Source organism: Manis pentadactyla, chromosome 16 (assembly GCF_030020395.1).
Source record: "Manis pentadactyla isolate mManPen7 chromosome 16, mManPen7.hap1, whole genome shotgun sequence".
NCBI lineage: Eukaryota > Metazoa > Chordata > Mammalia > Pholidota > Manidae > Manis > Manis pentadactyla.
Genome location: NC_080034.1, coordinates 69,081,276 through 69,106,741, shown reverse-complemented (window position 1 = coordinate 69,106,741; position 25,466 = coordinate 69,081,276). Strand labels below are relative to the sequence as shown.

General features: G+C 39.6%; 1 long non-coding RNA gene across 1 annotated transcript in view; it reads right to left on the bottom strand.

Annotated features, from left to right (window-relative positions):
* LOC130681210 (uncharacterized) overlaps positions 1-11,964 on the bottom strand; it is a 243,748-nt gene extending 231,784 nt beyond the window's left edge. The window contains exons 1-2 of the long non-coding RNA XR_008994280.1: positions 11,836-11,964; positions 4,508-4,603 (exon numbers count right to left, since the gene is read on the bottom strand). This is a non-coding gene — a long non-coding RNA (uncharacterized LOC130681210). The remainder of the gene's footprint in view (positions 1-4,507; positions 4,604-11,835) is intronic.
* Between the last annotated feature and the right edge of the window lie 13,502 nt (positions 11,965-25,466).

Here is a 25,466-nt window from a genome sequence, read left to right as displayed (position 1 = left end):
CTTTTGCTGTGTCCCACAGAAGTTGGGGCTTAGTGTTGTTGTTGTCATTTGTTTCCATATATTGCTGGATCTCCATTTTGATTTGGTCATTGATCCATTGATTATTTAGGAGCGTGTTGTTAAGCCTCCATGTGTTCGTGAGCCTCTTTGCTTTCTTTGTACAGTTTATTTCTAGTTTTATGCCTTTGTGGTCTGAAAAGTTGGTTGGTAGGATTTCAATCTTTTGGAATTTTCTGAGGCTCTTTTTGTGGCCTAGTATGTGGTCTATTCTGGAGAATGTTCCATGTGCACTTGAGAAGAATGTATATCCCGCTGCTTTTGGATGTAGAGTTCTATAGATGTCTATTAGGTCCATCTGCTCTACTGTGTTGTTCAGTGCTTCCGTGTCCTTACTTATTTTCTGCCCAGTGGATCTATCCTTTGGGGTGAGTGGTGTGTTGAAGTCTCCTAGAATGAATGCATTGCAGTCTATATCCCCCTTTAGTTCTGTTAGTATTTGTTTCACATATGCTGGTGCTCCTGTGTTGGGTGCATATATATTTAGAATGGTTATATCCTCTTGTTTGACTGAGCCCTTTATCATTATGTAGTGTCCTTCTTTATCTCTTGTTACTTTCTTTGTTTTGAAGTCTATTTTGTCTGATATTAGTACTGCAACCCCTGCTTTCTTCTCACTGTTGTTTGCTTGAAATATGTTTTTCCATCCCTTGACTTTTAGTCTGTACATGTCTTTGGGTTTGAGGTGAGTTTCTTGTAAGCAGCATATAGATGGGTCTTGCTTTTTTATCCATTCTGTTACTCTGTGTCTTTTGATTGGTGCATTCAACCCATTAACATTTAGGGTGACTATTGAAAGATATGTACTTATTGCCATTGCAGGCTTTAAATTCGTGGTTACCAAAGGTTCAAGGTTAGCCTCTTTAGTATCTTACTGCCTAACTTAGCTCGCTTATTGAGCTGTTATATACACTGTCTGGAGATTCTTTTCTTCTCTCCCTCTTGTTCCTCCTCCTCGATTCTTCATATGTTGGGTGTTTTGTGCTGTGCTCTTTCTAGGAGTGCTCCCATCTAGAGCAGTCCCTGTAAGATGTTCTGTAGAGGTGGTTTGTGGAAAGCAAATTCCCTCAGCTTTTGTTTGTCTGGGAATTGTTTAATCCCACCGTCATATTTGAATGATAGTCGTGCTGGATACAGTATCCTTGGTTCAAGGCCCTTCTGTTTCATTGTATTAAATATATCATGCCATTCTCTTCTGGCCTGTAGGGTTTCTGTTGAGAAATCTGACGTTAGCCTGATGGGTTTCCCTTTATAGGTGACCTTTTTCTCTCTAGCTGCCTTTAACACTCTTTCCTTGTCCTTGATCTTTGCCATTTTAATTATTATGTGTCTTGGTGTTGTCCTTCTTGGATCCTTTCTGTTGGGGGTTCTGTGTATTTCCGTGGTCTGTTCGATTACTTCCTCCCCCAGTGTGGGGAAGTTTTCAGCAATTATTTCTTCTAAGATACTTTCCATCTCTTTGCCTCTCTCTTCTTCTTCTGGGACCCCTATAATACGGATATTGCTCCTTTTAGATTGGTCACACAGTTCTCTTAATATTGTTTCATTCCTGGAGATCCTTTTGTCTCTCTCTATGTCAGCTTCTATGCGTTCCTGTTCTCTGATTTCAATTCCATCAATGGCCTCTTGCATTCTATCCATTCTGCTTATAAACCCTTCCAGAGTTTGTTTCATTTCTGCGATCTCCTTTCTGGCATCTGTGATCTCTTTCCGGACTTCATCCCATTTTTCTTGCGTATTTCTCTGCATCTCTGTCAGCATGTTTATGATTCTTATTTTGAATTCTTTTTCAGGGAGACTGGTTAGGTCTGTCTCCTTCTCTGGTGTTGTCTCTGTGATCTTTGTCTGCCTGTAGCTTTGCCTTTTCATGGTGATAGGAATAGTCTGCAGAACTGGGACGAGTGACGGCTGGAAGGACTTCCTTTCTTGTTGGTTTGTGGCCCTCCTCTCCTGGGAGAACAGCGGCCTCTAGTGGCTTGTGCTGCGCAGCTGCGCGCAGACAGGGCTTCTGCTTCCTGCCCGGCTGCTATGGAGTTAATCTCCGCTGTTGCTGTGGGCGTGGCCTGGCTCGGGCAGCTGCTCCAAAATGGTGGAGTCGCGTTGGAGCAGGAGCTGCTGGGAGGCTATTTATCTCCGTAAGGGGCCTCCCTGCTCCCTGCGGCCCAGGGGTTAGGGTGCCCAGAGATCCCGGATTCCCTACCTCTGGATTAAGTGGCCCGCCCTGCCCCTTTAAGACTTCCAAAAAGCACCCGCCAAAACAAAACAACGACCACAAAAAAAAAACAAGAAAAAAAATTTTTTTAATTAAAAAAAAAAAAATTTTTTTAATTAAAAAAAAAAGGTGGTCGTTTGTTTTTCTTTATTCTCCGGTGCCAGCCTCAGGCCTCTGCTCACCGGTCTTTCTGCCCTGTTTCCCTAATATTGGGGTCCCTGTCCCTTTAAGACTTCCAAAAAGCGCTCGCCAAAACAAAGCAGCAAAAAAGCAAAAAAAAAAAAAAATGGTCGCACGCTTTTCTTATGTCCTCTGTCGCCCAGCCTCCAGTGCCTGCTCACTGTTCTTGCTGCCCTGTTTTCCCAGTATCGAGGGCCCTGCACTCTGGCCCGGATGGCTGGGGCTGGGTGTTCGGCAGTCCTGGGCTCCGTCTCCCTCCCGCTCTGCCTGCTCTTCTCCCGCCGGGAGCTGGGGGGAGGGGCGCTCGGCTCCCGCACGGCCGGGGCTTGTATCTTACCCCCTTCGCGAGGCGCTGGGTTCTCTCAGGTGTGGATGTGGTCTGGATATTGTCCTGTGTCCTCTGGTCTTTATTCTAGGAAGGGTTGTCTTTGTTATATTTTCATAGATATATGTTGTTTTGGGAGGAGATTTCCGCTGCTCTACTCACGCCGCCATCTTCCGCCCCACCCATTCCATAAATTTTAATATGTAATATTGTCATGTTTGTTTGTCTCAAGCTATTTTTTTAAAATTTCTCTTTACATTTCTTCTTTGACCCACTGGTTGTTCAGTAGCATGTTTCTTAATCTCCACATATGTGTAAGTTCATCTTTTTTGTTTGTTTTTATTAAATTGTGGCCCAATAGATATCTACTAAAAATATTCTGGGTATAACTTTTTGGACTTAACTTCATCTTTGGTCTTTTCTTAATCCCATTTTATGAGGAAAGAGGGATCCTGTAGGTCCTTTTCCAGGTACATCCAATCAGCTCTTCTCCAGAATTAAATATCTGAGATTCTGAACAATATGTGTAAAAGTTGATATAGCTCAGGTAATCCTAGGTCACATGCCCCCAAAAGATCTCTAAATTCTTATGTTAATATTTGCTTGTCTTGTTTGAATTTAGGGAAATCACTCATTATAGTTCTTAATTCTTAGTAGCTCAGGTACAAGGTTTTCTCCAGTTGTCTGCATACCTGATTCATGGGAAGGATTGATATAAAGAGGCAACTGCATTCTTGGGACTTCGGAGGGTTGTTTGTAAAAGGTAGGAAGTCTGAACAAGAGGAAGATGAGAGAGGAGTTGATAAAGGCACAGAAGAAATTGAATTAGAAGGATAATGTGGGAGATGGGTTGCTGGATATCAAAGTGGTTCTAGTTTGCTTTTGCTTAACTTTACTGAACTGCTAATTAGCTCTGGTCAAAGAACCTTTTAATGAAACCGTTTTTGATTTGGAATTTTGTTTGGAGACCTCTGCACACCGATCAAAAAATGCTGCCAATTAAGCTTGAGAAATATTCCCTTTCTTTTTCTCAAATGAACAATTATTGCAAATCAAATGTTCCCAGAATGGTCACTGAAGGTCCAAATCATCCTTGGTGAAGGTATGCCATTTAGAAATACAGGTACAAGAATTAGAGTTGTAAAGATAGTACATGTAAGAAGCAGGAGTTTTTCCATGTATAGGAGAGGATTTTAACTTACATGACCCATGAGAGCTGGCAACAGTTGGTATGAGTGTAATACTTCTGCATCCTGTATCTCAAGCCTCCTGCCAGAAAGTTAGCCACCTCCAAGTGAAGACCCCACAATCTATGCCCGTGGAAGGCAGGAAAACCACACCACAGAACACTCTCTGGATCAAAGCTAGTTCTTAGAACACAAAATCAAGACAGAGGAAAACCTCATACAGTTTTATTATTAACCTATAGCAAAATTTGTCTAAGTGGATGCTGGTCTGATAAAAACTAAATGCTCTGGTCTGTGAAGTCAGCTAAAACCACAGTTTTATAGTGTCTGTGCCTGTGTTCTACACCATAACTCTCCTTATGACAACACTACAGCACAAAACTGTAACACAAAAGACAGGAAAAAGAGATGAAAAAGAGTGGCCTGACACCACCAAAAATACCAATAAAATGGGAACCAATAACACAACTTGGGTACCAAAATGAGAATAAACAGCCAAGGAACTAAACTCCAAGGGAGTGAAGTTTAGACCCAGTGTTGCCTTACCACAACTGCACCTCTGGCGATTCCACATATGGCCAAAGACTGGGATCCATGGCAACAGGCAGTGCAGACCATATCTCAGTGGGATCTCCACTACAACTGTGGAAATAAAAAAGACCAACAAAATGAGAAAAGAAAAGCCTATTTATTCAGTTTCCTATAGCAAGTGATCAGCCACTATCACTTATGTTTAGTAGACTCAAGGCAGGCAGAGGAATGGATAAGGTTTATAGTGGAATAAAGGGAAGCTTCAGGTGTGCCCTGATTGGAGGTTGTTGGCATGCAGAAGCTGCAGGTGGGCTAACTAGAAGCAGGGCATCCCAGTTGGTTAGGGATGCATATTTGTGTCCTAAGTTGGAATCACGGGCAAAATGTAGGGAAGCTATCTGTTATTAATTAAGTCCTGGCCATGTTCAGCCAATTGTTACAGAGGGTATTGTTTGACTTTTTAGACTGGCTGCTGGAGATCATGGTTTGACTTCCTGGACTGGTTATTGCAGATATGAGCTGTCTTCTTGGACTAGTTACTGCAGGTTATGGGTCAGAGCTCTGTGTTTATATAGACAATGGTCTGGCCATTATTCATTGGTATGTTCAGTATCTGAACGCAAAACCTTCAACCCAACAAATTCATGCCTAGAAATTTGTTTTACATGAATAAAATGAGCTACGTACAAGGTTATGCATGGCAACACTGTTTTGATAGAAAAAAGAAAAGATTAAAAACAACCAAACTGTCTATCATCACAGCACAAAATAAATAAGTGAGGGTGCACCCGTATCATGGAATGCTCAGAAAGTATCCCCTTATTTGTGTTCCCAAAGCCTATTATACATGCTTTGATTATAACACTCATATGGTATCTATTTATATGTCAGACTTCTCTATTATATTCTTAAGAAATCAAAGAAAAATTTCATTTTATTAATATTTGTGTCTTCTCAATAAATATTTGTCAGTTGAGAGTGAAATACAAGGTATCTATTCCTTTTCAACCAGAAGATAGGCAGTCAAAACAAGCAGTTTAGAGTTTTAATTTCACTAATAAAAAAACACAGTTCTGTAAACTAAAGCATTGTTTTTGAAAAACAAGTTTATTCTACCATGAATTTGGATGTTAGGACACATTTACAGAAAGAAACATGGCTGTTTAATTCAAATTAATTAAAGTTCTTGGGACATTACCTAAAAAAAGTTTCATCAGACTTTCTCTGAAAAGCCAGATAGCAAATATTTTAAGCTTTGAGGGCCATATTGTACCTGTTACCTATTTGTTGTTTGGTTTCATTTGCTTTTAACAACCTTTGAAAAATAAAACCTTCCTTATTTCTAAGGCAGTATAAAAACAAGTCACAAGCTAGATATGGAGTTCACAGATCCCCTATCTAAAAGCCAAAGTTTACTGACTTTTTTTCTATTCTTAAGAGAGGACTTTGGAGAAGTATCTAAGTACAGGTATCTAACTATCATTGGAAGGGTATAAGACGCACTTCTTAAAGCAAAGAAACAATACAATAAAAGATACTGAAGTGAATCCTGAAATTTTAGAATCAGAGTCACCTGGAAGACTTGCTAAAACCCAGACTGCTGTGAGGCCCGCCCCCCCAGCGATGCTAATGTTTCCTGTCCAGGACAACATTTTGAGAACCACTGCTATAGAGATGGAAATACTAAATGAAAGCTTCCAAGACCTCAATTTTGTGCAATATTTCCTTTGCTGTGTCACTAAGATTATTCTCATGACTTCAAACAATGCTCCTAGGCATTAATTCCCCTCTTAACTACATATCAGGCACAATTTCCCAATCTCACCCAACTCTGAGCATAAAAGGAAGAGAATTTTGACAAACAGGTAGCATCCCTTGAGGAGCAGCTCTGGAACAAGAGCACAGCAACAATCTGGAACATAATCCCCTCTGCACTGAGAACTTTCTGTACCCCTCTCTGAGGTAGGCCCTGTTATTGAAGGCTGCTGACCTGCCATGAACCAGAATGGAATATAGGGACAGCCTGTGTAACCTGTGTGACTAGTTCAGCCAATCTTTAAGTATCCTAGGCACCTAGGTCGTTTGAGTTTTTATCTTTTTTTTTCTATTCATGCATTTATTTTATTCTGTTCAGACTGTACAACTGTTAAAAATTTTACAAAAAGTATAAAAGCCATTATCTAATGCAAGTTCAGAGCTAAATTACAGAAAAGGAAAACAGTATAGTAAGTTACAAGAGAGTTGGGTGTCCTGTACAAGTCACATAGCCTGTCATGTGATGTGTGTGAAACTGTAAATATTGCCACAGGAGAATCTGTTGCCTTTGCAGTGACCACACAGTACCTGTCGATGAGGCCTCCTTAGTTCAGTATGTCTTTTCTTTTGAGGAAATGAGCAATGATTCTACTCGACAAGGGTTAAAACTTACTTGCAACAGAGTGGCCAGAAATAAACCTTATTTGTTCCAGAACGTAGCACAGGTAAACACTCTTCCATCTGGTCTGACCGTTTTTACAGTAAAGATAGTCACGTCTGGAAGCTGGCCTTCATGAGTGGGTGGATGGCACGACTCTGGGCCTGCTTGCTCTTCTTGCCCGAGGACTCAGGACATCCTGCACTTGATACGTCATGCTGCTGACTTCCTCCTGCCTTTGTCTTCTGATTTGGTGTTGGTGGCAGCCGCTGCTGGTTGGCCTCCTCAGAGTCTGACGGTGCCTTCCTCTCCTTGTCTTCTCCATCCTTTTTCAGCCTGATCAAGCCCCTCCGGCTGACAACTGGTGATAGACTTCCCAGGCCAGCAGGGGTGCCCTGTGGCTTGTGCTGCCCCAGGGGGAGCAGCTATGCAAGAGCCCAGCAAGCACTGTACAGGTCTGTCCACCATGGGCTCAGCTGCACGTCCACCGCCTTAGTGCTGGCCTTGCACTCTCGGACTGGGGTTCACCTAGGAGAGAGTGGCTTGCCCTTTTGTAAGGGTCAGTGCAATACTGGAGGCATTCACAGGTACCAGCAGCCCTGGTCTGGCAAGAAAAGTGAGAGGGCCAGTGTTTTGCCTCTAGTCGGGTTGTTTGTACTCAGAGTCCAGGCTGGGCCAAAGGAAAGATATTCTCATAGCCCTGGTCCAAGCCACAGGGAATATGGACAAAGTGCTCTATCGCTCACCCACTGCCCAGGCACAGTTGGTAAAGTTTGTTGTGTCTTTGTTTTGCCTTCCACCTTCATCTGTCCCTCCCTCCTTCTGATCAAGTTCGTTCTCCGTGCATTTTTTGGTGGATTTTGATGTTGGTGTCAACATTGATGATGATGTTAGCTTACCTGAAAGCTGTGCAAATGCATGTATGTATTTCCCCTCGGGTCAAAAGTGAGATTATTTGTTGAGTTAATATATATCAGACACTTTGAAGAATATGTGACACATAAGTTGTGCTATACATGCCCCCAAGTTCCAGAATTTGCTACTATTATTCACAGCACCCAGCATAGGGTTGGGCTTTTAGCAAGAGCTCAATAAATGTATTTTAAATGAATGAATAAACAGACTGTATGGCTCTTGGTTATGAGAATCCCTCCCCCCAAAGATTTTGTAGTTTACCCATTGTCACTGAAAACACTAATAACTTGGGAAAATTAGATCTCACATGGATGACTTTGGAAGAATCTTCCCCACTCCCTCAAGGCCTGAACCCTATCTGTTGATCCTAAAATACTCACCCAAGGAGGTTTATCAGAGCAACAGTCTTCTGAAAAGAAAGGCAGGAAAACAGCTTTTAAAGGAAAGGATATTCTTTTAGGGTTTCCCTAAAGGCATAGATATGGGAAGCCAGTGGAGTTCTGTGTTACTGTTCTTACTTCCCTAGACTTTGGGTAGTAGTTGCAGTTTAAATAGCTTGGAGGAGAGAAGGGTGGGAGTTGGTGGAAAAAAGAAGCAAGTAATTTTTTAAAAAGCATATTGACTAATACCCAAACTAGGCAAAGACCCCACCAAAAAAGAAAATTATAGACCAATATCCCTGATGAACACAGTCACAAAAATACTCAACAAAATATTAGCAAACCCAATTTAAAAATACATCAATAGGATCATACACCATGACCAAGTGGGATTCATCCCAGGGATGCAAGGATGGTACAACATTCAAAAATCAACATCATCCACCACATAAACAAAAAGAAGGACAAAAACCACATATTCATCACCATAGATGCTGAAAAAGCATTCAACAAAATTCAACATCCATTCATGATAAAAACTCTCAGCAAAATGGGTATAGAGGGCAAGTACCTCAACATAATAAAGGCCATCTATGATAAACCCACAGCCAACATCATACTGAACAGCGAGAAGCTGAAAGCATTTCCTCTAAGATCGGGAAGAAGACAGAGATGCCCACTGTCCCCACTGTTATTCAACATAGTATTGGAGGTCCGAGCCACAGCAATTAGACAAAACAAAGAAATACAAGGAATCCAGATTGGTAATGAAGAAGTCAAACTGTCACTGTTTGCAGATGACATGATATTGTACATAAAAAACCCTAAACACTCCACTCCAAAACTACTAGAACTGATATCAGAATACAGCAAAGTTGCAGGATACAAAATTAATACATAGAAATCTGAGGCTTTCCTATACACTAACAATGAACTAATAGAAAGAGAAACCAGGAAAACAATTCCATTCACAATTGCATCAAAAAGAATAAAATACCTAGGAACAAACCTAACCAAGGAAGTGAAAGACCTATACCCTGAAAACTACAAGACATTCTTAAAAGAAATTAAAGAGGGCACTAACAAATGGAAACTCATTCCATGCTCTTGGCTAAGAATAATTAATATTGTCAAAATGACCATTCTGCCCAAAGCAATCTACAGATTTAATGCAATCCCATCAAATTACCAACAGCATTCTTCAACGAACTGGAACAAATAGTTCTAAAGTTCATATGGAACCACAAAAGACCCCAAATAGCCAAAGCAATCCTGAGAAGGAAGAATACAGTGGGAAGGATCTTGCTCCCCAACTTCAAGCTCTACTACAAAGCCACAGTAATCAAGACAATTTGGTACTGGCACAAGAACAGAGCCACAGACCAGTGGAACAGAATAGTCTCCAAATATTAACCCAAACATATATGGTCAATTAATATATGATAAAGGAGCCATGGACATACAATGGGGAAATGACAGTCTCTTCAATAGCTGGTGTTGGCAAAACTGGACAGTTACATGTAAGAGAATGAAACTGGATCACTGTCTAACCCCATACACAAAAGTAAATTCAAAATGGATCAAAGACCTGAACATAAGCCATGAAACCATAAAACTCTTAGAAAAAAATATAAGCAAAAATCTCTTGGACATAAACATGAGTGACTCATGAACATATCTCCCTGGGCAAGGGAAACAAAAGCAAAAATGAACAAGTGGGACTATATCAAGCAGAAAAGCTTCCGTACAGCAAAGGACACCACCAATAGAACAAAAAGACATCCTACAGTATGGGAGAATATATTCATAAATGACAGATCTGATAAAGGGTTGACATCCAAATTATATAAAGAGCTCATGAACCATAACAAACAAAAAGTGAACAATGCAATTAAAAAATGGGCAGAGGAGTTGAACAGAGAGTTCTCCAAAGAAGTAATTCAGATGGCCAACAGACACATGAAAACATGCTCCACATCGCTAGTCATCAGAGAAATGCAAATTAAAACCACAATGAGATATCACCTCACACCAATAAGGATCACCACCATCCAAAAGACGAACAGCAACAAATGTTGGCGAGGTTGTGGAGAAAGGGGAACCCTCCTACACTGTTGGTGGGAATGAAAATTAGTTCAACCATTGTGGAAAGCAGTATGGAGGTTCCTCAAAAAGCTCAAAATAGAAATACCATTTGACCCAGAATCCCACTTCTAGGAATTTACCCTAAGAATGCAGCAGCCCAGCTTGAAAAAGACAGATGCATCCCTATGTTTATCACAGCACTATTTACAATAGCCAAGAAATGGAAGCAACCTAAGTGTCCATCAGTAGATGAATGGATAAAGAAGATGTGGTTCATATACACAATGGAATATTATTCAGCCCATAAGAAGAAAACAAATCCTACCATTTGCAAAAACATGGATGGAGCTACAGGGTATTATGCTCAGTGAAATAAGCCAGGCAGAGAAAGACAAGTACCAAATGATTTCACTCATTTGTGGAGCATAAGAAGCAAAAACTGAAGGAACAAAACAGCAGCAGACTCACAGAACCCAAGAATGGACTAATAGTTACCAAAGGGAAAGGGACTGGGGAGGATGGGGGGAAAGGGAAGGATAAGGGGAATAAGGGGCATTACGATTAGCACACATGACATGGAGGGGTGGGCATGGGGAAGGAAGACAAGTAGTGACTCTATAGAATCTTACTATGCTGATGGACAATGACTGTAATGGGGTGTGTGGTGGGGACTTAATAATGGGGGGAATCTAGTAACTGCAATGTTGCTCCTGTGATTTTATATTAATGATACCAAAATTTTTTTTTAATGGAGGAGCCACCATCACTTAAAGGGAGGAGAAAAGAAGATTAGGAAATGGGTATACCACTATATATGATGAGACATACCACCAGAGAATGCCACTCATCAGCCATGTGAAAATTCTTACAGTTGCAAATAGGAAAGTCTTTCTTGTTTCCTAATACCTACACCCAAAATGAATGAAAGGAATGAGGCTGACCAACAGAAAAAGAAACTTTGAAAACACTGGGAACCAATATTAAAATAAGCAAAGGCTCATTTTAAGTGATTTAAAATAAAAAATAATTTTAAAGTATAATTTTTTTAAGTATATGGTAATTAAAAAATATGTGTTCAAGAGCCCTGGAAGAATGACAAAAGTAAGCATAGATATAATTCTTACTCTCAAAAAGCTGAGGCATATTTTGCTTCTTCAGGTATCCAAATACACCAGTGAGTGTGTCTGTGGTGGGCACATTGAATCAGAAATAGGCTCTTTTTCACACCAGCACTGTAAGAGAGCATTGTAGCCTGTGTTCCCTCTCCAGATACCTGGGCAATGATCCAATCCAAAGGTTGGCTCCACCTAGAATAGGTACCATTCTTTAAAGGATTGATTAAGACAAATTGAAACTAAATATGTTAGTGAACTATAAATTCAAACAAATAATATATTTGGAGAATATACAAACAATATGCAATATACTAGTAGTTTTTTAGGAACTCATTTTTTTTGTAAAGTATTAGTAAAACTCTGCCTGCAAGAATAGCCAAGCAATAGATTTAATAGATTCATTTCTTCTGATATGATAAATTCCATAGTACTTACTGATCTATTCATTGATTCATCAAACTTGACGAATTTAGCTTCATTTTCCTTCTCTCTTCCTTTTGGGATTCCACTTACATAGCATCTTAGTTTTGTACCAGAAATCCTTGAGATTATTCATTATTTTTTCATTTCCTTTTTCTCTATGTTATTCAGGTTGGAAATTTCTTGTGATCTGTCTTTAAGATGGAATTTCTATTTGTTTCTTATTTATAGTTTCTATTTCCCTTCTGAGATTTCCTACCTTCATTTATTATGACCATATTTCCTTCACATAATTGAGTGCAGTTAATATAGGCTTTAAAATATTTGCCTATTGATTCTAATAATTTGGTCATCTTGGCTGTCAGTCTCCAGTAACTGTCTATAGCTTGAAAGTAGGTAGCATTTTACTGTTTCTCAACCTGCTTGGTAATTTTGGATTGTACCTTAAATGTTGTGCATGTTGTGGAGATTCTGGGTTTTATTATATTCTTCCTGAAGTTTGTTTATTTATTTGTTTGTTTTAGTGGGCAATTAATATCACTGCATTCAAATTGAGAACCCAGTCTTTTGGAAAGAAGCTTGGGTGACCAAGTATCTCAATTTGTCTGGAACCAAACAGGGTTCCTCGGACATGGTACTTACCATTCAAAACCAGGAAAGTCCTGGACAAACTGGGAAAAATTCATCACTTTTATAGCAACTCAAATCTCGGCTCATTTCTTAGTTTAGAGTTGCAGTATACAAGATACAGAAAACAGTTACATTTCTAATCACTAATAATTAAGCATATGAAAAAGAAAAATACTTAAATTCACAATAACATCAAAAACAATAAAATCCCTAAGGAATAAATTTAACCAAGGAAGTGAAGATCTGTACAGTGAAAACTGGAAGACTTTGTTGAAAGAAATCAAAGAAGACACAGACAAATGGAAAGACATCTTGTGTTCACAGATCACAAAAATTAATATTGTTAAAATATCCAGACTTACTCAAACACATCTATAGGTTCAATGCAATTATTGTCAAAATTCCAATGGCATGCTTCACAAAATTAGAAAAAAATCTTAAAATTTATATTGAACCACACCAGACCCTAAATAGCCAAGGCAATCTTACAAAGAACAAAGCCAGAGGTATCACACTTCCTGATTCTAAACAATGCTACAGAACTAAAAGGAAAAGAAGAAAAGAGAAAGAAAGGAAGGAAGGAAGGAAGGAAGGAAGGAAGGAAGGAAGGAAGGAAGGAAGGAAGGAAGGAAGGAAGGAAAGAAGGACAGACAGAAAGAAAGATGAAAGAAAGAAAGAAAGAAAGAGAAAGAAAGAAAAAGGAAAGAAGGAAAGAAAGAAGAAAGAAGAAAAAAAGAAAGAAAAAAGGAAAGAAAGAAAGAAAGAAGAAAGAAGAAAGAAAAAGAAGCAGTATGATATTGACACATAAGGACAGACCAAGGAACAGAATAGAGAGCTACAGAATGGGAGAAATTTTTGCAAACTCCCAGATAAGGGGTTAATATCCAAAACATATAAAGAATTCATAAAACTCAATAAGAAAAATTAAACAATCCATTTAAAAACTGGGCAGAGGAACTGAATAAACATTTTTCCAAAGACAACATACAAATGGCTGAAAGGCACATGAAAAGTTGTTCTACATCACTATTCACCAGGGAAATGCAAATCGAAACCACAATTAGATATTATGTCACACCTCTTAGAGTGGATATCATTAAGAAGATAAGAGATAACAAGTATTAGTGAGGATGTAGAGGAAAGGGTACCCTTGTACACTGTTGGTAGAAATGTAAATTGATGCAGCCACTGTGGAAAACAATATGGAGGTTCCTCAAAACACTTAAAATAGGTCTATCACCAATTGAACAATTCTACTTCCAGGTACATACCCAAGGGAAATTAAAACAAGATATTGGAGAGCTATATGGACTCCCATGTTTATTAAATCATGATTCACAATAGTGAATAAAGACATGTAAGTGCCCATTGATGGATGAATAGATAAAGATGTGGTGTATATATACATACACACAAAATGGAATATTATTCAGCTGTGAGAAATAAGGACTTCCTGCCATTTTCAACAACATGGACTGAGCTTGAGGACATTATGCTAAGATAAGTCAGAAAGAGAAAATCAAATACTGCATGATATCACTTATTTGTGGACTCTAAGAAAGTCAAACGAATAAAAACAGAATAAAACAGTCATAGCAGGGGATGGGGATTGGAGAATAGGACAGACGTCATTTAAGAGTACAAACTTGCAATAAGTAGTAAATAAGCCCTAAAGTTCTAATGCACAGTATAGTAAATATAGATGAGAATATTGTATTATAATCATCAAACTCACTAAGAGACTAGAACTTAATTATTCCAACAACTAAAAAGAAATAATTATGTAACATGATAGAGGTACTAATTATCACTACACTGGCAATCATATTTAATATGTACATGTATCACATTAACACATACACCTTAAATTTAGTCATAGGTCAAATATACTTCACCTAAAAAATTAGATATACAATATTAAAATAGTAATAAGTAGCAATAAAAAATGTCCATTACAGATGAATGTATAAACAAAGTGTGTATATACCCACAGAATACTATTTGGACTTAAACAGGTGTAAGTCCGGGGAGAGGAAATCTCAGGGCAAAATACTCTAAAACAAAAATCAATCAAAGGGAGTAATAAAGTTTAAAACCCATTTATTGCTTACAAACTGCAGTCCGTGGCCATCTCTTTCTTCCTCCAGCTGAAGTAAATCAGCACTCCCCCTCATCTCTCAGGTTCAGATAAGCCTTCCATTGTCCAGGTAATTATTTACTGATATAGAGATGAACTTCTCTCCACCCCTGAGGAATACCTATTGATATGCAGGTGCATTAAAGCCATACAACTCTCCACCCCTGAGGAACACCTATTGATATGCAGGTGCACTAAAGCCATACTTCTCTCAACCCCTGAGGATGCACTAAAGCCAGGCGAGATATTCTGGGAATATTACAATTTACCCACAACTGGAAAGACACATGCTGCACTATGGATGAACCTGGAAAATAGTAAGTGAAATAAATCAGGTGAAAAGAACAAATATTGTGTGATTCCACTTACAGGATATACCTAGAAATAGGCAGATTCAATAGAGCAACATCTAGTCAATGTTTCTTCTCTCTCTTGTCTTTTTTGGGAAAATTTTTTATCATTCCATTTCCTTTCTTCATAATTTACATGTATTATTGTCCATATTAATTCTATCTTGTTTTTTCAATCCCACTAGATGCCATTATTTGTTTATTGCTTATTTAGACTTATCAGATATTTACTACTGTCTTTAATCTTTAGTCTTTCTTGCATATCAGATCTTCCATTAGGATTACAGTTGGCATTTGAACATGAGGGTTAGGGGTACTGACCTTCAACTGAGTCAAAAATCTGCATACAACTTTTAACTCCCCAAAACCTAACTACTAATAGCCGACTGTGATTAGAATCCTTACTGATAATATAAGTAGTTAATTAACACATATTTTGAATATATTATATGCTGTATTCTTATAATAAAGTAAGCTAGATAAGAGAAAATCATTTTTCAAATTGCCACAATTCTCCAAAAAATTTTCCAATATATTTACTGTAAAAAAATCCACGTTATAGGTGGACCCACACAATGCAAACCCATCTTGTTTGAGGATCAATTGTATTTCCTTTTGCTTGAAATATATAATCATTAAGATTTCCTTTAGTGAGCCTACTGAGAGTGAATTCTGTTTTCACTTAGAAAATGCCTTTCTTCAAGCTCATTATTGGAAAGGTAATTTTTGTTGTTTACGGAATACAAGATTGGCAATATTTTCTTTCAGCACATTGTCTTCTGATTTACATTGTGGCTGTTTAGAAGTCTCCTTTCAGACTTCAGTTAGCATTTTCTAGGTAGTTGCTTTTAAGATTTTCTCTTTGTCTTTCATTTTTATTAGGATTTGTTGTTTTATTGTGATATTTATTTGAAGCTAGATGAGGATTTCTCTTTACTTAGTGGGCTTTGCCAATTTGTAAGTTAGTGGTCTTCCATTAGTTCTAGAAAATTCTCAGCCATCATCTCAAATATTAAGTCTCTCATTCTCTCTTTGCTTCTTTGGAACTGCAATTAGACACCTTAGAGCTCATTTTCTAACCTTTCTTTTATATTTTGCACTTTTTTGTTTCTTTATGCTGGATAATTTATTCTGACCTATCTTTCAGTTTTCTCTGGCATAGAACTGAATCTGCTGTTAAACATACCTGTTTTTATACACAGCAAGTACAACTCCTTTCAGGTTCCTGGACCCAATTCCAATGTGTGTGTAGTAGGGGGAGGGAGTGGGGATAGGGTCTTCCTACACACAACACCAAGCAATTTCGAACACTAGCAGGGTGCCCAAGAACTCAACTCAGTTCTGATGCTATCTGCCCAGAGACAGCATCAAATTCCCCAGGTTAAGGGCTCCATCCTACAAAACTGCCCTTCACCTCCCAACTCCAGACACTAGTCACAAGCCCCAGGCAGTTACCTTTGGTTCTGACCAACCAGCTACAGATTGGAAGTTCCAATGACCTCTGCCTTAGGTTTGACCAGTTTGCTAGAGCAGCTCACAGAACTCAGGAAAACACTTACTGTTTACCGGTTTACCATAAAGGATACAAGTTAACAGCCAGATGAAGAGATACATAGGGCAAGGTTCCAAATAAAGGAGCTTCTATCATCTTGGAACTTGGGGCTTGGCTTGGTGGGAAACTTTCTGGTTCCCCAAGTGTGGAAGCTTGGTCTGACAGAGAAGCAGGATCCAAGAGAGAGAGAGATGCTCTTTTAATGGGTTTTTGTGAGGTCTTCATTGCATCGTTGTAATTGCCTAAATTACTGGCCATTAGCTGATTCAACCTCCAGCCCCCACCCTTGGGTGGGGTCCAAAAGTCTCTCATTAACATGACAAGACACCCATTTCACTTTTAAATCTCTAAAGTGTTTTCACAACTCTGGATCAAGACCACATATACCTGGCGAATATATATTTGGTCATCTGAATGACCAAATATGTATTTCTTTTAACTCATTATATCACAATATCCAACACATTTTTAAAGTTCAGTTTTTATGCTTTCCTTTTCTTATTCTATTTGGTGTTTTTTTAGATTCACCAGGTCAGTTTTTATAGGGTTCTATTCCCAGCATATATATTATTCTTTATACATAGTGAACATGATTGTTTCATAACCTATGATCATTTCACCACTTAAAGTCTTTGCAAATTTGTTTCTGCAAACTTATGTTTCTGCCCATGAGACAATATACCATTGCCAAGTTGCTTATGTATGTGTGTGTGTGGTAGTTACTGTCCATGAAAAATTACTTGTAGACATTTTTTTTTTTGAGGTCTAAGGTAAAGATATCTCTACCCAGTGCCAAGTACCCAGTGGCTCTAGCCCACATTTCTTTCTTTCTTTTTTTTTCACTTTTTAAACAATGTTATTGAAATATTGATATAAAATAACAACTGAATACTTTATGTATACAGTGATGTAATACCAGGGGAAAAAATTTTCCCAGCCCAGGGAAAATTACCTTTGAAACCGAAATCAGTCAAAGGGAGAAATAAAGTCAGAGAAACCCATTTATTGCTTACAAACAGCCATCCACTGCTGCTTACCCCTTGTTTCTCATGACCCAGCCGCAAAAAAAAAAGACCCCACCCAACCTCTCTGGTCCAGACATGCCCTCACTCCCCCATATAATCAACCTATTGATATGGAGGTGCACTACTTCTCTCCACCCCTTGGAAACACCTGTTGATATGGAGATGCACTAAGGCCAGGCAAGAGATTCTGGAGATAATGCCATTTACCCACAAGTGACTTTTGACAAACATTTACAACTGTCACCACCAACTAATATCAAGATACATAACACTTTTTCTCGCAGAAATTTCCCTGTGTCCCTTTGTAGTACATCTTTCCCACTATCATCCCCACAGAACTAGCAATCTCCTCATTGTATGCTAGTTTAGCCTGTTCTAGAATTCATAAATAGAATATAAATAATCCAGAGTATGTACTTTCCTGTGTCTGCCTACCCAGAGCATGATGCTGTGGAAATCCATCCATGTTGTATCAGTAATTTGTTCTTTTCATTTCTGCGTATTAATTCATGATATAAATACATCACAATTTATTTAACCATCCCCCAGCTCATGAAAATTTGAAATATTTTCAGGTTTTGATCACTGTGAATAAGGCTGTTATGAACAATTACATACAAATATTTTTGTAGACATTTTTCCCACCTTGGGGGTAGAATGGCTGGGTGAAGTAGTAAATATAGGAGTAACTTTATAAAAAAAACTACCAAGTGTCTTTCAAAATGATTGTATCAAGATAACCTTTAAATAAACTCAGGGCTTATAAAATGTTGGCCATGCAGGAGACATAAATGTTGCAAATCTGTGAGAGGTGTTAAGCATTACTCTTTCTGGAATATGTTTCCCTACCTGGTAAACAACCTCTGTTCCAGCTTCTGGACAACTTTTCTTGTAGGTGCCTGATAAGAGTTCATTCCTGATGTACTTTACCCTATGGTCTAGCCTTTTATATCCCATCTTACTGTGGGATTGATCTCCCTTTCTTAGGCTGACCCTGGGGCCCTTAGGTGATCTGTCACCTGAAAGCAGAAAAAATCAAAGATGGGGTTTACCAACATCAGCAGATGCCCCCAGGACCCAAGCAGCTGCTGCGCTTGCTTGCCTTCCTGGGCTCCCACTTCCCCTTAGATCTTAGATCTTAGATAGCCAATGTGAGAAACACACTCACTGGTCCAAAGTCAGTAAGTGGACACAGAGACAAAGAGGACAGCGGAGCGAGGCTTTAATGACAGTCTTGCAAGATCCGGTGTCTGGTGGGCAGGCACACCTGGGGAGTTTGGGGCCAATAATTTATCTCCTAGTACGTGAGTCCCACCCCTGGTTCCTCATTGGCTGAGTACTACAGGGTTTACAGTCTTCCCCGGACGTCGCCTAAGCCAGTTATATCTTTCTTTTACATTTGTCTTAATCTTATTGGTAGGTTTAAAAAACTCAAACAGGTATCGCCAGGCCCTTATCAATTCCCCACCCCCACTCTCAGCCCGGGCAGCTTCCCCCACGTGGCCCTTTGTTCATACCTCACTGTTAAAATGTTTAAACATCCTGGTGGGAATAAACCACATTTAGGTTTTATACTCTTTCCTAACAGCCAAGTCCTACATATTGGCAGCTTTTTGATGATTTTAAGAAAAATGTCTTTTGTATTTTATCCAAAATTTTAAGTGATTTTCAGAAGGAGGGTTGGTTCCAATAACTTCATCCACACCAACAACTTGCTCTTTCGTTTTATCTCCTCTCTTATATCAGAAGACAGATCTGTTTTACAGTCTGCTGATGTTTCTAAATTGTTTGAATTTTTATAGTGGGCAAGTGTTCCACTTATAATCATCAAAATAATAAATATATTTTCAGTGTGAAAACAACCTCATAGTAGTCATCAAACTTTTCTGAAAATGGGCTTTCCCTTTTCCTGTGGCTCATCCTAGAAAACTATGAGAAGTACTTTCCCACTTTCCTTTAAAAGAGTAAGCTAATTTCTGTATCCCAAAACTGGAGGTGGGGTAAGTGCAGGGGTGGGCTACTCAGGGTAGCATGCATAAAAACAGACTAGTTGTAATGGGCTACATTGTGGCCCCCAAAAGATATGTTAAAGTCCTAATTCTTCATAACTCAGAATGTGACCTTATTTGAAAATAGCATACTTGCAGATATAATTAACTAAGATGAGGTCACACTGGGGTAGGGTGGGCCCTTAATGCAGTATTACTTGTGTCCTTATAAGAATAAAAAACAGAAAGCTTTACAGGAGAGCACCATGTGAAGAGGGAGGTAGAGACCGGAGAGGCCACCTATGAGCCAAGTGACACCAGGGACTGCTGGCACCTGCCAGAAGGTGGGGCAAAGGCCCAGACCAGACTGCCCCTCAGAGCCCTCAGGAGGAACCAGGTCAACTGACGTTTCGATCTTGGACTTCTAACATCCAGAGCTGTAAGAGAATAAATCTCTGCTGTTTTTCCTCTACCCTCTTAAATTCAGAGCCTAGGGTCTGTGAGTCAAACTGACAAAAACAGATGAATAGGAGAAAAAGGTTTATGCTATATGCGTATGGGGGCCTCACCAAAATGAAGTGAAAATCCCAAAGAAGAGGTAGACTCAGAGGCTTACGTACTATTTTAACAAAGGGTGATACATCTGTGCAGAAGTTAGAAGACAAAAGAAAAGGATTTGAGGCTTTTAGGGGCCGTAAATTTGGGGAGGTACATATATGGGAGAAACTAATGGAAGACAGAGGTTATTAGGTGAGGTTTGTCAATGCAGAAGTGTCCTGATGCGGTGTCCACCTCCTGTGATGAACATTGTTCTTCACTAGTTGGTATGAGGTGGGGGTATCCCTTCACAAGGGAAATGTGTCCCCTTCTTTTAGGCAGACACGGAGAAGGCAGAGAACTTTTCTTGTCTCTGTTTTTTCTCAATTGTTTTTGGCTCAAAATAATTCTTATGCCAAAATGGCATATTATGGGGTGGCATATTCGGATCCCCTTCAGTGTCTTCCCCAAGATAATAGCCACCTGGGTTAAAAAAAACTAGAAGTTTCTTTCTCCCTCAAACAGTCCTGGGCTGGGCTAACAGCTCCATCACCATCAGGGAACCAGGCTCCTTTCCACCTTCCTGCTTTGCCGTCCTCAGTATGTGGCTGTCACCTCATCATTCACACTTGCTACTCCAGACATGTCTACATCCTGGCCAGCAGGGAGTAGGAACGGCTGAAGAATGGCACGCCCCCTCCTTGTTATTACAGTAACTAGCTAAATGATTTTCTGCACTAGGTACAAAGTTCTAAGAATTCATCATTTATTTCCATAGAGTCTAGAGGCCTATCTTGAGGAGGACAAATTTTCCTGTACCCTTCAAGTTCAAATTGACATGAGACAGATTCATAAGAGAAAATCAAATACAATTTTATATATACAGGAACCCCACATACATGAACAGTTCCAAGACAGAAGGGTCACATGAGGAGGTCTATGTGCCACCCTGAGCTGAGGAATGGGATGGGGGCCAGGGGCTGCAAAGGGCGGAGGGCAACTCACAGAGGATAGGAGAGCAGATGTTTGGTGATGAGGTGCTTGCCTGCCATGCAGATGGATCACTCAGATAAAATTTATCTCTGGTAATACCCTTTTTTGGGAAAGAGTCCAATTTAGACTTTTCTAGGCAGGTAAGGGAGGGGCAAAGGTTGAGAATCACAGGATCTCAACTACCTTCAGTTCAGACTAGTCCACAACCCAAAGTGGCACACTTTGGGGAGCCCTGTTCTAAACCCCTGCACCTGATACACTGTTCCCTCTTGCAAAGTGGGAGGTCTGTCACATTTCCACCTCATGGCTAATATTTTCTGGTACTAATAAAAGAATTTCAAATTTTTTTCCAATCAGCATTGCCAGTATGCAAGCAGAAACACACCCTGGTATTCAAATAAAGAGATTTCTGGTATGGAAAATGGCAAGCCCTTCGCATAAAACTTCAAAACCAATCTAAAATTGGTCATAAGAACTCCTAAAAAGCACTTAGATTATTAAAAATGGAGTGTAAATATTAACACTGAATTTTCAAAGACAAAAGCTATATATTTTTGCATAGTGTCAGTAATCTGTTTCAATGGTACCATCTTGAGACTGAAATAATACAGGGCTGATGCTTGTATGTATACTCATGTGCGCTTTTTTCCTCGATTCCCATCATCTTTAATTTTCTTGTTCCTGGAAAAGGCATACTCAGCCCTGAGGTGGCTTTTTTTTTTTTTTTGGTAAAAGATCTTTCCAAAGGTCTCTGGTTCAATGGCACTCAATAAATCTTTTAAAATAGTAAAACTGAAAGCAACATATTTTAAATGCCCCAGGACAATATCTTATCTCACAAACATTAGGATTAAAACTCAGGGAAGAGAACTTTTTGTAAAGCATTGACAGTGCTCAAGGCAGCATATTTCCCAACAGTTTGGAGGAGATCTCTTAGAGATCACTCCCTGGTGAGTAAAGCCAAAACCTTCTAGACAGGCTGACGATTAAATTATTGTAGATCACCTGGTCCCTGGTCCCATAGTGCTTCTCCTCCATCACCTACTCGATGATGGGAAGGCTACAAGGAATCATAAAGAAAGAAACAAAAGACATTCCAGTGCCTTCTGGTGATGCATACCTTATAACTCCCAGCAAAAAATGAGATAGCCAGCTATTAAAAGTTCTTACCTGAATATCATGAGTATAATAAATGTATGTTTATAAAGAATGGAATATTGTACCTACTTGTGGAGAATATATCCTGTTTTACTTTTTAGAGAGACATTAAATAAAATCATCTTCCTTCCTCAATATCTTAAATGTATAGGTTCTAAGGTATGACTAAATCATACTTACTTTACTATGGTGGGTACCAATTGGTATAAAGATTATTTTAACGTGAAAGCATTTGAGATACAGAATATGCAGAAAGAAGTCTTACCTGAACTTCCCATATCTGGCTAAAGAAGAAAGCTCCAGAAAAATACAGATGCCATTAATTCTCCTTTGAGGGACTTTCCTGTAAATCACTCCCATGGCGACAGCCTGACCATTTCCACAATCATCAAAAAGCCCAATAGAAGCTTCCCTACTTTCCCATGGAAGCCCTAAACTCACCCTTATTAAGTTGGTGTATAAACCTTTATTCTGACTAGTTAGTAAGTTACTCATTACTGAGCAACTCCCAAATGCACATGTACATAAAACTTTGTCTTTTCTCTTATTAATCCTCTTATTGTCTGTTAATTCAAGGGCCCCAACCATTCTAATCTAAGATGGTAGAAGACAAGATTTTCTCCCAACACTATGCAAATCTTTAAGATTACTCTGCTTACAAAGATATAGATGAGAATGGGAACAAAAAAAAAATGTAGACTTGAAAGTATAAAATCAATTTGTTCATATTAAAACAGAATAAGTTACATATCTAGCTAATAGCTTGGTTCTGATGTAGAAAATCTTTTTCCATTTTCTCCTGTGCTCAAACTCCCGTACCACCCTAGTCCTGAGGTTTGCTCTAGGGTGATCATAAAGTGGGATCAGTGTTTGGGTAAATTCATTGAATATGTTTATTTATTCAGCATATAATGAGCACCTGCTTTGTACTAGGTCTTAAGATATGCAACTGGAAATCCAGAGGGGAAAACATAGTTTCTGTCTTTAAGGATTGCATGAGGGGGAAAGAGCTAGGGGATATTAGCAATGAAAGAGCATCAGAATTCAGAAGTGTTAACCTTACAGTACATGTGAGCCCATAAGAGGCACATAACTTGGAGCTTCTTAGAGGAAGTGATAAACTAGCAGGAGGAGAGTAAGGAGGATAAGCAACATAAAATAATATCAACAAAAGTAAGAAAATGGAGAAAGATAATTTTAGGAAATGGCAAGTATTTCACAGGGCTAGAGTTTAGGGAATTAAAACCAGACACAAAGACTTCATATCTCAGTGAGCATCAGCTTACAAAGGGTTCACCTCTTGATGAGCAGTAGCTTTCAGGTAGCATCAGCCCTCAGCGAGCATCTGCCCTCTGGTAGGCTCCCTGTGAAGACCAGGTATCAGGGAGCATCTGCTTTCTGTGACGTTAGCTGTCTTGAGACTTAGCAGCTCTTTTGACTGTCAGCAGCTCATAAGACTCAATAGAGGCAGATTACAAGAAAGGAAAGTTTATTATTTGCAGCAAGTAAAGAGAACACAGGGGATAGCTCCCAAATCAGTGTCTCCCTGAGCAAAGCACAGGGCAGCTCTTTCACAGGCACAAAGAACTCAATACAATTCTGGTTGGTCCATAAATTATGCCAATGAGTTGAAAACCCCGTACAATTCTGATTGGTGTTCAGAAGAGAGGTAGCAATTGCCAAAACTCTCACTCCTTGGCAACAAGAAGGCACCTCCAGGTGCAGTCAGGGGAGCTCTTGCAGTTGCAAATAGCAACAGTTAATGCCATCTGAGGTCTGCTTCTCCTAGAACATCCTGTTCTGCAAAACAACTCGGCAGAGAATGTTAACTTTCCCTCCAAGTTCCCTATTAGCCCTATTTCTGCCTAGGTATCTGGCCACAGACTGAGAAGCGGAGGAAAGGAGGTGCACTGGTTCTGTCCACTAGGGTGAGCCCCAGCCTTTTCATGCTCTGCTAAGAAGCTGGAGTTTTACCTTAAAGGCAAAAGGGAGCTGTGAACGGCTTTTAAGCAAAAGAATAAAAACGGTTCTGCAATGTTATGAAGGACTGAAGGGAGGTGAGACCAAAAGAGAGACCATATAGGAAGCCTGACATTAAATACTTCAGGAGAAATTGCATGAGCAAAAGAGTAAAAAGTCTCATTAATATATTAACTGACCTGATTAGTTATAGTGTAAGAAATACCCACAAAGGCCATTCACCTATACCCCACACATTGCACAGAGCTCAACCATCACCATCTACAGCTTTTCTACACAGGTGGTGTTGCCACACAGCCGCGTCTGGGGAGGTCTCAACCAGATGGGGGAGGGCTCTTGACTCTGACCCATCAGGTGGAACAAGTGCCCCCAGAAAGGAATTCATTAAAGCGAGAGTAGAAGTGAATGTCAGCAACCACGCAGGCAGTAGAGAGCAAAGAAGAACAGAGGGAGAAAAGGAAAGTTCATTGAACTCCTTCTTGGCATAGGGCTAATCCCTCACCGACTCCTAAAGCCAGAGTCACCTAGTGTCCAGTGTCCACTTGATCTGCACAGCATGGGAATTACCTCCCTACCACTCCCAAATCTTGGGGAGCCATGGAGCACTGGATGGAGTGAGGTTATGTTCTGAGAACTTCCACTTCTCTACTGGTCTGAAATAAAACAGGGAGAGAGAAAAAGGATTGCATTCAAGACTAGAAAGCTGCATGAAAAAGAAAAGTGACAATGGCACTTTTCACCAGAGGTGGAGATTGGCGAGTTCTTTTTATCATGGCAGAGTTCAGAGACAGCACAATAGGCTTGTGCAGCAAGAAAGTTTGGTGCAGGCAACCTCGGAGAGGAGGCATGCTTAAGCGGTAAGGGTTTGGTGTTTTATAGGGCCTTTTGGGTAGGGGTCAGCATAAGGCACTGTAAGTCCGGGCAGAGGAAATCCCGGGGCAAAATAGATCTAAAAACCAAAATCAGTCAAAGGGAGAAATAAAGTTTAAAACCCATTTATTGTTTACAAACTGCAGTCCAGTGCCTTTTCTCTCCCCTGCTCCAGAAGAAGCAAGCAAGCAAGCCCCTCACCTTAACCTCTCAGGTTCAGACGCACCCTCGGTTGCCCAGGTAATTGCCCATTGACATGGAGATGAACTTTTCTCCACCCCTGAGGATATGCAAATGCACCAAAGCCAGGAGAGATATTCTGGAATTGTTACAATTTTAGCCACAGGCATGATGTATACAGGTGATTAGTAATTCCTTTGAAGTTTTGCCTGGAGAATAGGGTTATTTAAGTGACTGTATTGATCT